This window comes from Tenrec ecaudatus, chromosome 15 (genome assembly GCF_050624435.1).
Source record: "Tenrec ecaudatus isolate mTenEca1 chromosome 15, mTenEca1.hap1, whole genome shotgun sequence".
Taxonomy (NCBI): Eukaryota; Metazoa; Chordata; class Mammalia; order Afrosoricida; family Tenrecidae; genus Tenrec; species Tenrec ecaudatus.
In genome coordinates, this window is record NC_134544.1 from 98,635,957 (window position 1) to 98,648,205 (window position 12,249).

Consider the following 12,249-nt stretch of genomic DNA (forward strand, 5'->3'; position numbering starts at 1 on the left):
GAAACCAAAAGGCTACTCAAAAGACAGAAGAGAGAAAGCAATATTGAATATATTATGATTATTTGAACAACAACAAAAAAATCTATTGGAACATACAGCCAAAATGTTCTTTAGAAGCAGCAAAGGTCATCTTTCAGGTTTTCGACCTGTTAAGAAGGGGTGGGCCCAAGGAAGGCACACTGCATAGTAAGAAATATATAGTAGGTACACGTTTAGTGAAAAAAAAAATAATAACAATGCAGGATGTTAAAAATGTCCTTTCCACTTAAAAAATTATCGGAGGAATAGAAATGTTTTTAAAATCTTACAAGTAGAACAAAATTGGAGGTAGAGTGCTAAAGTATATCCTAAGCTGATAACAATTTTCGTGATAGACAGGTGATTTTAAAGACCTGAAAATAACAGAAGTCATAAATGTGTTTCGTCAACAGAAGCAAAATATGGAGAAACATGTCTGTTAAAGTATTCCAACAGAGAAGGCAATTTGATCATCTCTATTAGAAAACCTCAGTAGGGGAGGAATGTGCTGCATTGAGGCCAGTTACAAAATCAGAGTTCTCTGTTTGGAGAGAGGCTTTCAAGATGGATTTTCATAGTAAGGTAGAAGAAAATAAAAAAGGGAAAATTTGAGAATCTTAAAGAAAGAAAAATACGGAAGCAAACATACAGTACTATAAATCAAATAAATAGAAATCTAATCCCATAAGAGCTACAGGAGAACTTCTCTCAACTTCTAGGAAAAGTGAGCTCTCCTATTCAAAGAAGTACACACTTTTATGCATTTTCCGACACCTACCATGGATGTGAGGCCTTCTGCTGCTGGAATCAATGCCCCCAGCCAATCCCCCTTAAGGTATTTTGACCATGCACCTGAAAAAAATCCCACTACAGCTTGTTTCTAATACCGACCACAGTTCTCTTGTTGCAATTGAGAGAATGCTTCTGGGGTGACAACTAGGTAACCTGTTCATGAGAAATTACACAATCTTAGACACACCAAAATTAACCTAAAGTTTGTAAAACCTGAAGAATATAGTATTTCTACGAAAATCATGTTCAAAGGAACAAAGTAAAGGGTGGTCTCTCAAGGATAGAAGACCTTACCTACTAACTTAGAACCAGAGAATGCAATAACTCCCTCTTTGAGAACACCACAGACACTACAAAGATTTGAACACATAAGCAAGGAAAAGCCAATGACTTCAGAATACTCACCGACAGAAACCAGGTTGCGATAGTTCTCCAACATTACATTCTGATATAGGGATTTCTGAGCAGGGTTCAGGAGCTGCCATTCCTCCCAAGTGAACTTTACAGCCACATCATTGAATGGCACTGATTCCTGCAGTAAGAGGAGTCGATTTAATGGTGTATTTTCCATTTGAAGATTTTTTAAAAATATCTTACAGTAAAGAAAGCAAAACAGTAGTAAAAACTGTACATTCCATAATGCGTGGTAAACTTAGGACATGGTAGAAAGTATTTAACTTTATTTCTACATTCATAATTATGGGGATGGAAAACTAGCGCTATTTTCAGAAAGATCTCCTTTGTTCTGAGAAAGAAATATTTTCTTTCTTTTTTTTTCTTCTGAATGTCTGTAACAAAATTTATCCCTGAGCCTCAGCAGAGGAACAGGGCCCATGAGTTACAGTGTCTCTGTGGCAGCCTTTTGGGCCAGTGCCAGCCATGGGCGGAGCCGGCACTGAATTTGACAAGCTGAAAGAAATATTTTCAAATACACATTTTCCAGGCCAAATAATGTGCCCCACCCCGACCCCCTACAATAGCTCTCCATTAAGGAGCAGTCTTAAAGGAGCTCCCATAGTAGATGAATCATTTCTGTGCCGGGCTACTTCACTATGCCTGAAGGTTCTCTGTAGATCAGAGCAATCAGATTCTGTAGCCAACCCACCATAAATGTAGCAAATGCCTGGGGAGGGCACAGGGTGGGTTTCAAGTCAACTAGCACTAGGTCAAGATGGTGAGTCACAATCTTGCTTATTTATTATGTTACCCACTTATGATATTATTACCCATTGCCTATGTATACACTAATTGCATGACGTGTACACCTTATGGAAAGATCTGAAAACTCCAGTACCTATACCCACTGGAAAATACATTCACTTCCTCAGTCCTGACATAGGATGAGGAGCCCCGTGCCCCACTGGTCTGTCTTTAATATTTGCCACAATTGCAATGTCACTCCTGAGGATCACCGTTCAAGTCTTGGGGACCTCCATGCCCCAAAATAATGCGCCCACTCATAAAATTAGAATTTTGAATACTAGTGAAATTATCTGAATGAGCTAGAAATAGCTGAGATTTATATTCACACAAAGTAGATTTATATTCACACACACTTGTTTATATTGACAAAACAAGTTTACAGTACATTGTGAAATGGAATTGGGAGGTCTAGTAGTATCATCATTATAAAAGGCTCGGTATCTCCAGTGGCAATGATTATCAGGAACAGTTCAGATGGGGGCGGTCAAACACACCTCAGTTCACCAACATTTTTTGTCAACTCTTACCCAAGTCATTCCTCCCACACCACTCTTTGTCTCACTTCTGGGTTTGAAAATCTGTTGCTATGGCCACAGAAAACTCAATAGATCAAAGTGGTCTATTAATGAAACAGGCACATCTTGGGGTCAGAAACAAGAAGCTATAGCTCAGAACCAAGATCAGAAAGTTCATAGGCAATATCTCCCTTCCTGAATGCAGAATAACTTTCTAAGTTCTTAAGAGGAGCACAAGCTCCTCTTGACAACCTTAGGACAAATTCTTCTCAGTCACCTTCACACAGTTTTGTCTTAACTTTAATTGCAAGGTCCTCTTGGACCTGCCATCTTTCACCACATGCTCTCCCTTGCAGTTCTCTTCCACTGGCTTGACCTGTGGAGCCCTGGGCAGGGAAGGTGCTAGGTTGGGCAAAGAAGCCATCATATCAAGAGAGAAAGAGAACTGTGTGCAGGCATGGTTTGAGAAGAGACAGAGACATTGGCCTGTCATCTGATCTGTTGATTTGGTTTTTTTAGCCCCTGCAGCCACGGAGTTCAGAATGGACCCTTGGATTAGAGATTTGCCAGCTTCCGGAAATTCATGAGCCATTTCCTTGAATGGCAACTGCAGGCCACCTGTGTGACCTGACTTGAGAGCTCCCTCGACTCTATGAGCCAACAGTCTGCTGCATGACATTCCCATTTGGGTTCCTCAGCCACGTCAACCTATTATTTGACCAGATTCAACAACTTCACCTTGTGAGGCAGTGGACTGTGGTCTGACCTGATGATCTGGTTCATCATCCATGGCACACACATGAATGAGGAGAACCCTACAGACTGATACCTGACCACCATATAGATTTGGGACTCACCAGCTTCCACATCTTGAAGAGGTATTTGTTTTCTGGATGGCTATTTAGTTTTGTGAGATGCTGCAGAGCAAATCATGCAGCATCTTGAACCTCTACCTCATAGGGACTGGTCTACTGCTGCTGCTGCAAAAAGGAACTGTACTAATCACTGGTTAATCGCTGTGTAATGGAGAAAATGACCAGGGTAGATGGGACACGGTGACAGAGCCAATGGTGACGGGTCCAGAAAGGATTTTCAGCCAAGATAGTGGAGCAGGCAGGCAAGATCAAGAGGAGGATATCCCTAAGGAGTTAAGAGGGGTCTATACAGATGGAAGTAAGAAATTAGCCTAACTTCAGGATGTAAAATGTCTGAGAGGGACAGAGGGAACAGACCTTCCCTTCCCTGAAGAAGATCAAATTTGCTACATGGTTCTGTAATATGAATCCCAATGTGTAGCCTATTGATTCTGACACCAAATTATATTCTGGTACAGAATAAAACATGTAACTGTGAATCTGGGCTGCAATTAGTCCATGGCAAGTGCAAAAAATTAATGAGCTGAGTAGAAGAGCGCTGTGGCAAAGATACTGGTGTCAGAACTGGAAAACCATTGGAGGGTACAGGTATGTTTAAGCTCTCCCGTATAGGAATCAGAGCTGGTGCTGATAGTTGATCCTCTGTCCTGCAGGTATAGTTAGAGGAGGTGAGAAGGTGTCAACCAATTTTTAACCAGTATCGCTACAAGGCCCGTTTTAGATGAATTAATGAGAACGCTCCTGTTTAGTAAATGTGTAAATACCACCTTCAGGGGGAAGCGTTAAAGACAATTATTCAGACAAAAATCTGACGGAATAGCGAATTCTCCTAAAGATGTGGTTTTATTTCTCCTTAAAAACTACGTATAGCGTATCAATTGAAAGATTCTCATGAGCTGGCCATAGAAAGATGCATTATGAGTTGGAAGATAATGCCATTCAAAGAATCCTCATTGATGTATTAATCCTATGATCAATATATTCTCAATCTTCTCCAGTCAAATGTCAAAGTCAGAGTCAAAGCTTATCTCTAATTTCAAATTTCGACTTTTCCACTGAGCTGAATCAGTATTATACAGGCTTCTACAATCCCAGTAGGAAAATACAGAAAAGGATAAAACACTTCAGAATCACCTGGGCCTTGGTCATTTTCTTTGGTCCTAACGACAATGCCGGCAAATGGGATGCTCTATGTTTGTCCCATCTGGATCAGCTTCAATTATGTTCACAAATTACAATCTCTCATGAGGATCTCCCGAAAATAATAATATCCCAATCAGGCTCTTCTTCCTTCTTTCTCTATGCTCCTGGTGATGCCCAATCTGCAGGCTGATGAGAGAATACAATGTGAGTAACACATAACGTGTAGGTCCAGAGGATGTTATTTTGTCCCTCTTCTTACACCAAGTCCCCAATAATGTTACTGATGCCCTTATTGAGTGATGGAAAGCATGCTTATAACATGAGCCAGGGGTCTTTAAACTTTTGATACAGTTCACTGTCCCTCAGACCGTTGGAAGACCGGACTACAGTTTTAAAAAAAAAACTTTGAACAAATTCCTAGGCACACTGGGAGAGTCAGCTGCTAAGCAGGATAGGCAGCAGCGGCAAAAACACCTGGCGGGCCTTATAAATGTCCTTGGCAGGCCGCATATGGCCCACGGGCTGTAGTACGAGGACCCCTGAATGAGCAATAAATGTAAAACTCAAAATTTTCAAACATGTGAATATAAGATGACTTTATAACAAATAGAGATTGGGCAATCAAATATAATTGTCAAAAAGGAAGAAACCAAAAAGTTGGATCCCTACCTCACCCCATACAGAACTACTAATTCCTTGCTGTGTGACTCTCCAGGAGACTAACAAATCAATGAACTTTGAAGATGACTATGTTAAGCATCTGGAAACATTTAAAATGGGCTATATGAACAGCTATTACAAATAAAAAATTATTTTATATAAGAACTAGAAATTGTATAATTACTTAGAAACACTTTAAAACTCACCATCCTGTAGAGTTAGACGTATAATCTGCAGCTAGGACCCAGGAGAACTGCTGTACAGAGCTTCTGAGACTCTAAAGTCAGGACAGGAAGCTAATGGGTGTGTACCTCTGACCTTGAGGATAGCAGTCCAACTGTTAACACATGTCAAATCCAAGGCTCCATAATAAACACATGGCATCTGTTAGACTGAAATTTATGTATATATTTTGAAATAAAGAAGTATACTTCCCTCAATAGTAAGTGCACTTTGAATCCCAATAGAGATCAACATTTTAAGGTAGCATTATTTGTAGTTCCTAATGCAGTGAGATCAGCGGTTCTGAACCTGTGTGTACAGACCGCTTTGGGGGTCGAACGACCGTTTCACAGGGGTCACCTGATTCATAACAGTGGCAAAATTATTGTTATGAAGTAGCAACAAAAATAATTTTATTGTTGGAGGGTCACAACATGAGGAACTACATTAAAGGGGCACGGCATTAGGAAGGCTGAAAATCACTGAGTTAGACATTGACCTATACAAGTATACAGTCTTTCTAGCTATGTCCCCTGAACTTCTTCCAAATCATTTACGTGGGTTTGTCTCCTGCCAATGCGAACGAGGCAAAGGAGCCTTGGTGGCAAAGTGGTGACTGTCGGGCTGCCAACTGCAAGGTCAGCAGGTGGAAACCACCAATTTCTCTTCGAAAGCAGGATGGGGCTTCCTTCTACCATGAGTGATATGGCTTTCTACTCCGCTACAGAGTTACAATCTTGGAAACTCAAAGGGGCTATTCGACCCTGTCCTATAGGCTCGCTAAGAGTCAGTGTTAACTTGATGGCAGTGAGTTTGTTTTTGTTTTTTTGCTTCAAGAGAATTGGGCAGTTTACCCAACAATATATTGGTACCTTTGTACCTTGTGGTTATGTAAATAAACTGTCTGAAACCAAACCTGAGAATTAGTCACATTGGAAATCATGTTAGGACTAATTGAGTCCTTTCAGAGACAGAAACTGGGATCTCACTACCATCAAAAAAGAAGAGGCAGAAGTAGAAGCCTTTGGATCCTAGATTCTTGCACTAAAACTTTTCAATCCAGAAGACAGGGAGCTGTGACACAAGAGAGGAAGTGATGGGGAGAAGCAGCAACAGAGACATGGTGGCAGCAGAACCAAGAGACTGAGACAGAGCAGTGGGATTCCCAGGCCACAGAACAAGAGACCTGAGTGCCTTTGGGCAGGAGGCTAGGAGGTGAACTGGGGGTACATCTGAGTACTTATCTGGGTCACTAGATTTGCCAACCCACATAGAGATGAGTGTGTTTGGTGGCTAAGATGCAGAGAGAGCATTTATCCGTAGAACTAAAAGACCTTTGTAACATATGCCCATTCAGGACAGAAGCCAGGGGGGTTGCAGGGCCTGATCTCACCTGCAGGGTGGCTGTCAAGATGCTGTCCCAAAGAACTGTACCTTGAGTTACTGATGATCCTAAATTGTGCTTTAGGGTAGAAAAGTAATCCCACTGTCAAATATAATTTAAGGAGAACATTTATTAAACTTTAAGAGACAATAAAAGACACACACACATACATCATATGGATAAGGGAGGCCATTAGTAGTTCAAATGCACAGTCGAAACCCTGGAATAAGCAGGGCACAGAACAAAAGGCCATGTCACAGACCATGATTGGTGACAGATCAATACATCACAGCTACAGGTGGGACTGTAGCAGCAGGAATGGGACCATAATTGGGACATGCACATTTTGGATAGAAGGACTTACACGAATCGTCCAGGCCCTTCAAACTGAGGCAATCAAGGCCAGATTCATGACAACAGCCCCTGTGCTGCCCTCAGTAAGGTGAGCTCCATCAAGGACACATCTAGGCAGGCCCTTGGAGGGGGCTGGCTGGAGAGGAGTGCAGGCAATCTATTTTCTAAGGCATTCTCCCCAAGGGGAAGATGATCTACATTCTTGGTTAATGATTAGAAAGAATTCAAGGAGGCTTAATCAAAGTGGGGATGCAGCAAATGGACAGAGTTGTCACTGTCATCCGCAACGAAAACCTTAAACACAATTCAGTGCCAGCGAGTGGATTCTGGTTACAGCGACCCTTTAAAAGGAGGTGGAATGGCCCCTTGTGGATTTCTGAGACTGTAACTCTTTACAATATTGGAAACCCTGCCTTTCTCCCCAGGGTGACTTGTAATTCTGAACCGCTAACCTTCGAGTTAGCAGTCCAAACTGTAACCATTATGGCACCAGCCTTTTTCAAATTGGAATGCTCATAATTTAAGTTCTAATTATAAATGGTTATGTAGCCAGTGAATTCTATCATTCATGGAGATGCGCAAGTTGCTCGCACCCTGACCATTGGGGCAGCTTGGGTCCTTGTACACTGGTGCTTTCCTGGGTTCAGACTCCAGGAAGCCCAGATCCATCCTCCTTCTCCTCTAGTTCCTCTGCCCAGCGCTGCCCCCAGGAACCCCAGGGATGCTCACCCTGCTTGGTGTCAGGTGAATGGATTTGGTTCACAACCCAGTTAGAAGTTGACATCCTTCCTTGTCATGCTTCAAAGTGCAAGACAGTAGTAACAGATTTCTAGCTCCCTTTCTCTGTGGCAAATCTTTGATCTGAAAAAGAAGAGGAGGCAATGGTGTAAAAGGCATATCAGGCCTGTACTTCTTGTGCTAAATAGTGACCACCCCCACCACCTAGGATCAAAATCATGCTCCAAGCTGAGGGTGTTTGCATTAAACAAAAGACCACTCTACCTTTAGAGAGCAATTTTACTAATTTCTCAAATATCATTATCAAGTTTGGATTCACATCCTATATATACAATATTTATTTTTAGAATAAAGTGGAAGTATTTAAGGCCTAAAGATTCTAAAGCTCCATTTAAGGTAAATATCTTCCTTTCACCAGCAATCTAACTGAAGAAAGGAATATTTTAGGAAGAATGTTCTTTACCAGCCCATACTGTACCTCAGACTGTAACCCTTGACATACTGGCTAAAGCGATCAAGCTGAATCATGCTCATACATGCCACTCCATCCCAGGCTGAGCTTGTCATCAAGTATAACCTGCCCTAATCCCCTTGCATCCTGGGTATTCTTTACAATATCTATTCTGTGTGAAGAAATGGCTAAGGTTGGGTAGCCCATTTATACACAATAGTGTGGTAAGTAGAGAAAGTTTTTGTACAGGCGGACAACAAGAGACAGAGGGACACCAATAGGACATCCTAGAGGTGCCTTGGCCAACACAGAGATATCCTAAACAAGAAAACCTGACAGGGGAATGCTTATTTGCTACTCTCTTTAAGTTCTTGGGTTTACGCATGTCCAATTTTAAAGCCTTTGGGAAAGCCTGCAGCCTACAGTCAAGGAATGGCAAGGGGTAGGTAAAGGGCAGAAGCTTAAAAGTACAGAGGGATCCAGAAAAGAGATGACTTATCAACAATTTTGTCAGCTTGGCCTAGATTCTGGATTCTGAACTTTCTAGGTAATGCTGACTGAAGGCAAACAACACACACTGTAGGAATGGGCTTATTGGCTTGGGTTCAAGGATGTCCCATCCATAGTCTCAGGTGTGAGTGACTACTTGTCTGTCAAGAGTAGTCATTAAAACATTTCACTCTACACTGAAGGGTCAGCTAACAAGACCAGAGAATCCAGCCAGAGCAAGTGATCTATGAGAGTTGAGTGGGTTTCAGAATGCTCAAAAGGTCTATAATCAAATGAATCAAAATTAAATTCCATGAGAAACTTCAAGGCTAAGTATAAGGCAGATAAAAGTTTAAGATTCTGGCAGCTAGATACCAGAGTATTCACACAATATGAATAAACACTTTATGTGTTTTGTCTAAGTTCACATTATTGGCTGAAACATAACAATGATTGTGAGAGTATACTTACTGACATTTTCTATGAGACCTGTAGTAACCTGTTAACAAGGTCAGATGATACTTTAAGAAAACCGTAGATCAATATTGATAATGGATCTACATGAAAAAGTTCTTGAAAATATTGGGAATTTAGTCAGAAAACACATGAACATAATTATATACAATGATTAATTGGAATCTATCCTACAGTTGATTTGATATAAGAAAATAAGTACTGTAATATACCAATTAATGTAAAAAATGAATAAATAATCTAAATAGACACATAAAACATACTAAGCAAAGCCAAAGGCTTTTAATGCTAAGAAAATAAACCTCTACAAATCTAATATAAAACAGATATAGCTCAATATGTTAACATACTAATATACATTCCTAAAAAGAAACAGTCAAAATGTCATACTTGAAAAAAAACATCACTCTACGTCAGAAAATGGACAAACATGTATGTCCACTGTTACCAGTGATATTAAAAATTGACTGTATGTTCTAACTAGAGCAATCAGGTTAACATTTTTTTTTAAGGAAGAGGCTTCCAAAAAGAAATAAAAATTCCTCTAATCATAATTTAATTATCATATCCATAAAATATTCACAATATGGCATAAATAGCTAATAAATATTAAAACGTAGTAGACTATATTTCAACACGCTGAAATAACTCTTGGTACTTATTCACTATTAATTGCTAATCAGGAGGGGAAGGGGAAAGTGGGGGGAGAAATAGGGAACCTATCACAATGATCTATCTATAACCCCCTCCCAGGGGAATGGACAACAGAAAAGTGGGTGAAGGAAGACCTCGGTCAGTGTAAGACATGAAAAAATAGTAATTCATAAATTATCAAGGGTTCATGAGGGAGGGAATAAAAATGAGAAGCTGATACGAAGGGCTCAAGTAGGAAGAAATGTTTTGAGACCGATGATGCCAACAAATGTACAAATGTGCTTGACACAATGGATGGATGTGTGCGTTGTGATGAGTTGTACAAGCCCCCAATAAATGATTCAAGAAAAGAGGAAAAAGAAAATACAGCATGACAAAAATTATAGCATTTATCCTACAGAAAAGTAAAAAATTATTCAGATTAGAACCTTGAAATGGGGAATTTGTTTCCACCCATTCTGTGGTGAAAGTCATGGATTTAGAGTCCTATAGTTTTCTGTAGTGTTGAAGGTCCTTATATACTGATGAATTAAAACAAGGAATTTCTGGACACATATAATATTAGAGTGATTATATAGTTTCATATATAAACATAAATATATGTATATGATATAAAGACATATATATATTAAGCTTGAGAGCAGAAAGGATTGATGTTCACCCAAAAACTGAAGTTTGGGGACTTGAACACACTGAGCCATGGATGCTTCAGCTAGCATTGGACCCATGAGCTTCAGTTGGACTGGGCTGTTATATTCTCCTGATAATAAGCCCTTTCTTATGCATGTGTAAGTGTCTATAGTTTTATTTTTGTAGACAACCCAGCCTAAGGCAGGTTCCCATCACATTAGTGTCATATGAGGGCAAAAAAGGTGTATCTGACATGCTGCTCTTGGAGAAAGGCACAGCACAAGGAGTGTGAAAAGATAATCACCAATTCCCTGACACCAAGCCAATCCTATGTTCCTCTAAGTCTGTGGATTTTAGGTGGGTGAAAATCTATTTATAAGAAAAGTACTGAGGGGCCACCCCTAATCCTAACTACAAGGTCAGCTACCCCTCCCCGCATAAGAATTTACTTCAAAGGACAACAATGAGGCTACAGATCAGGGAGAGTGACATGACTGATCAGAGCATGTGGGAGAAAATGAAGAGGGAGGAAGAGAGAGTGAAACACATCCTGGCCAACCAAGCGTTAAGGACAATATCCCCACTCAGAGCAGCCAATGCAAAGAGAGGACCTATGGCTGGCCCCACTATGAGACATGACATCCCTCACTTACCCATAGTCCTACAGCAGACAACACTGGAGACACTGTGTGAGAATTGCATCCAATCTGACCCCACCACACCAAGGCAAAACACTAAGGGTGTGCAACAGAACAAGGGGAGCAGAGTGAGGAAGTCCCAAGGGAGTACCAAAAACAGACTTTTGGGCCAGGGTGTGGCAGCCCATCAGACTACACAGGAAAACACTCCTAAAGGTCAATAAACAGACCTTGAACTTTTTACAGGCTTTTCTTTTTTTGTTTTCTTTTGTTGCTTTGTTTTGCTTTTTGTGTGCCTGTGCATATTATCTCTGCAGGTCTATCTAGATAAGATAGGCTGGATAAATGATGCTGAGAAGAAAACAATGGGACCCATGGTTGGAGGGGGAGGGGGAAGGGGAAAAAGGTGGGGTGAAGGAAGTGGTGTTATTAGTGGGTGTTAACCAACCAAGGGACAAGGGAACAATAAGTGATCCAAAATTATGGGAAACATTTCTCCCAAGTCATCTCCACAAATATATGTAAGACTTAGGATACTGCTATCATTTAATGGTAAATGATTGTCAAGTCACCTCCCTGAAGGCAATCAGTTGCCAGACTACTGTCTGGTCCCACCACAAATAGGGCCCACTCCCTGCTGTTAAGGACAATGGGCTACTTCTCCCTAAAGGCTTCAGTTTGGTCTCTGCAGGGTGGGTTTATACCCTACTGATAATGGTTTCTATAGTGAGCCAGAGAACAGGTCAAATCTGCTCAGTAACAGCCAAAGTTAGGCCACTCTCATACATTTCGGGTCTGCCCATCTTGTCAAATGTATATCCTTATTCCCTCCTCTTCCAATAGCATTTGAACCCCGAGATCACCCCCCTGCCATTACTGCATTACCCATAGCACAACCCTTTCCTGTGATGTATGTCTTCACCTGTAATTAGGGGGCTTGCCCATCCCCAGAGAATATAAAAAACTTGGTTAGCAATAAATCTCTCTCTCTGCATGCGGACCACCAAGT

General features: G+C 40.9%; 1 non-coding gene across 1 annotated transcript; it reads right to left on the minus strand.

Moving 5' to 3' along the window:
* Nucleotides 1-1,592: 1,592 nt before the first annotated feature.
* Nucleotides 1,593-1,724, minus strand: LOC142428404 (small nucleolar RNA SNORA5). The gene has a single exon (XR_012780310.1). It is a non-coding gene; the product is annotated as a small nucleolar RNA SNORA5 (small nucleolar RNA).
* Between the last annotated feature and the right edge of the window lie 10,525 nt (nucleotides 1,725-12,249).